The sequence below is a fragment of the Nuphar pumila genome, chromosome 2, assembly GCF_984573655.1.
Source record: "Nuphar pumila chromosome 2, dmNupPumi1.hap1.1, whole genome shotgun sequence".
Taxonomy (NCBI): Eukaryota; Viridiplantae; Streptophyta; class Magnoliopsida; order Nymphaeales; family Nymphaeaceae; genus Nuphar; species Nuphar pumila.
This window is the reverse complement of record NC_143250.1, coordinates 146,180,097-146,184,095: the sequence shown is the minus strand read 5'-3', so window position 1 is coordinate 146,184,095 and position 3,999 is coordinate 146,180,097.

Sequence of the window (3,999 nt, the reverse complement as noted above, 5' to 3'; positions counted from 1 at the left end):
GCTTAGTGGTATCCCACCACTTCCGTGCATTATCTTTCAATTGGTACGTGTTGAAATTTATTTTTTTTCTCTTCTGGTACTCCCAATACCAGGAAGGCACGCTTAGTCTTTTCGATTCAACTCTTTGCTAGTTCTGGACCAGCTTTACCGACAAAAACTGGCGGGTCCAATTTGAGAAACTTCTCATAGGTTATTCCTCCAAGGTTCTCATTTCGAGTTACGACTGGTTCTGGCCTTGTTTCTCGAATGACGGTAACTAGATTATTGAGCGTTTCTAGCAGGAATCCTTGAGTATGGGATTCCTCGCTCGGCATGGTTTTCCTCGTTGTAGGAGTCATTTATCTATCACATACAAGCAACGTGTTTTAGTTTCTCAATATATATATTGAAGCAAAGCTTTATTTACTTAATATACATCACATTTACACAAGCATCGTCTTAAACAAAACGTCATGTCGTACTGACAGACTCAGGCGTTGAGAAACTATATACTCGAGTCTATTGACTCCAAAACATCACCAGTCTCTTTAAGACCTGGATTTCCTTGATGAAGATGAACTCATAAAGGTCCATCTATTGCCACATGGCCTTGGTGCAGGCACAACTAGTTTTGGCTTGGGCGGCACTTTCGCACTTTCAAGCGAATCTTGTGGGTAAATCAGTGATGTCGGTCCACTTGCCCATTCAGTGGCATCATGGCTCGGGGAATTTGAGACCATAACGGGATGATAGGGGTTGTATCCCTCTTCCTGGCCATTCAGGCTCGATGTTGGTGAAGTCGCTCCATTCCCCCATATAATGGCACTATGATTCAAGGAATCTGAAATCATAATGGGATTATAGGAGTTGTTGCATCCCTCATCCCGTCTGTGCAAGCCAGGCGTATATGATGCATGTTGGTAGCCTTGCGTCTGACCGAATCCCTCAAGGAAGTTCAAGTCAAATTCTATCACAGGCGGTAGTTCATCTGAAGTTGTTGGGGTATGGCTACTCCCCCTACTGGAGTAATGTGGTCCACTAACACGCAAGGTCTCAGCCTTAAGACCAAGTGATCCCCGTTGACCCATATCGGGGTATATTTTATTTGGTATTCGTTGGCGGAATGCCCCTCTTCGCCATAAAACTGGCAGTCTTGGACCTCATATGGGCATGCCCACTCATCGTGCATGATCCCACAATGATAGCAGTATCCTCGAGAGTCGTGAGTTGCCATCTATACAAAGATGCACGCAGATCAGATTAAAAAGTATAAAATATATTTACAGTGCAATATCGTGAACATGACGGATCTTGAACCAGGTTTCTCAGACACATGTTCTGATATCAAATTTTGTAACGCCCCGGATTTTCAAAACAAAGCTAAGTTAAAATTTTCATGAATTTCTTTTTTTTTTCTTTGCAGTGGAACTTAGAAAAGCTTTTAGCAGCGGAATCAGACGATAATGAGTTGTTAGTTTTAGAAAACTCCGAGCACGTTGCAAGTATGTGGTCAAGCAACTCATTGACCACCGAGGTGTTCCATTTTATCGAAAATCACATGTTTATTACATCACTGCTTGAAAACGCAATATAGGTTCAATAAAAGAAAGCAGTACAACTCTGTCTAGAGAAACCCTGGAACTCGATGCCGCATTGCTCCACATATCGCCATGCAGGTCCAACACCTGAAATCCCCATTAAACGGGGTCAGAACCACTGATGGTCTGGTAAGCAAACAATCGTATAACCATTCAACTCAAGCAATGCGTTGACCACTCAGGGTCGCAGTTCGTAATAACGACGCTTAAGCCTCCAAGACTTAGCGTATATCACAATAGCCTCCTCAGGGCTATGAGTTGAATATCCTCTCAAGTCTTCATGACTTAGAGCAAGCCTCTTCAGGGTTGTGATTCGAATAACCGTTTAAGTCTCAACGACTTTGCCTTGACCTCTTCCGGGTCTCAAAGAGATGTCTAGCTCAAATCTTCATACTTGGCACATTCGTATCCCACGTATCTAAGGACAACTCCTCGAGTTTCGCTTAGTCGTGCGGATACAACACGAGTTTTTACCCAGTCGGTCCAGTCGTATACCGATCATGACACCTTCACAAAGGTTATGCAGGACTGACTCAACAACCTCCATCCACTCATACATTCTAGCATCGTTGAACCTAAGTTAATGCATTGTTTCGATAATTAACCTCTTCCACCCTTGGTACGCAGGCGAAGCAATTGTCCGGGCATCAACTCGACGTTCTGGGGGTTGATTATTCTATGTATTTTAGATACCTCAGAGGCCTATTGACCCTATCTACAGTAGGACAGTGTTTCAACTGGGAGAACCCTACTAGGCCCATATTCGGATGCATCCTCTACTTGCAGTAGTTGGGTTCAATCCTTAGATCTTAAGGATAACCACGACCCCAAAACCCATGAGTGACTGAGGTCATCGTGGACTCTATCAGGTCCGAAGTAAAATGCGTGTCACTCAAGGTTGTACCATCATTGTCATTCTACAGTGAGCATAATTCCTGAATGGGTCTGACAGTCTTACAATTACTTGGACAGATATAAGCATGCCATTCAGGCAGCCCGTGCCTCACCACTACCGGAGTATGTACCCATCCTCATTTAGTCCGCCCCAACACAGTCATTACTGAGGGGGTACCCCTAACACGATTTTCAACCACAGGGCATGTGCGACCTTAAGTCTTATTCATATGCATGCAGAACACCGCTCTTGGCACTACGGCCACCATAAGCATCACACCTCTTTGGGTGGAAACAACACACTCTAGCTCTTCGCCCCTTACGAGTCTGGTTGCGTAACTGTTCTCAATGAGCATGCATATGACTCGATCTAAATAGATCGGCTACTCGGCGTATTTTTACGCAACAAGTCCAAACCTAGCCAAGGCGCAACCTCTACTCTGGCTCAGCGGCCCTTACGAGCAAGGTGCTCTTGCAGGTACAAGGATACAAGCCGTTCTAGCATCGTTCCATCAACGGACATCGTTATGTTCTTCAATTGATTTTGGCAGCTCTTCTGCCAATCATTTTGTCAGCACCTTCTCTGCTCTATCGGCAGTGGTGTGACGAACCCTTCTACGTTGTAGAAGGCATTTCATGAACTGGGTAGCACTCTGCAGTATAACAGAGTATCCTGCTACGTTCTTTCTGAGCCATTCTTGGCTTCTTCAGAAATTTCAGCAGCACTTCTTCTCTTTAATAGAGAAAGCGTGTGTTTCTTTTATCCATTTCAGCGGTATCTCCTCTCTTTGGCGGGAAATCGCTACGCTTAACTCGGGAAATGGATGTGCACCGTTGTGTATACTTTGCATTCATCAAGGTTGCAAGAACTCTGCGCTATAGTCAGACCATACGTAAATGATTTAGTATTTACGAAAAGAACATTTTGCCAAAAAGCGAAGTCTTTCCAATAGGGGCTTCATTTGTCAAGAAGAATCTTGAACGAGGAGTGGTAAGGGAATCGCATTGGCGATTTGGAGTTGGTCTCCATTTGAACGCTCATTTACGCGCTATATATTCAGTATAAGCAGAAGCCTGTGCTCTATACAGCGGCGACGTAAGGAAGTGCATATACTATTGTTCAGGGTGTGTAACTGGATGAAATATTCTACATATATATTTGCAGAAAGTAGGAGCCTTGGTGTCATTCAACACAACGGCGTAAGTAAATGCATAATCGGAAGTACAGTAATCGGAAATTACAGAAAGCATAAGCCTTGGCATCATATGATGTGACGGCAAAGGTAAGTTATATAGCTTGTGTGATATAGGACGTGTCGACAGAATCAGCAGATATACACCTAGATCTGTATCCAACGATAGTTACGAGGCGAGCGAGTGAACATCGAAGTGTCCTAGAGGGCTCAACCAAGAACTAGGGCGAGATACTATTTTGAAGAACGCATATACTGCGCATTCGAACATATATATATCCGATGATAGTTACGACGCGAGCGCGTGAACACCGAAGCGTCCTAGAGGGCTCAAC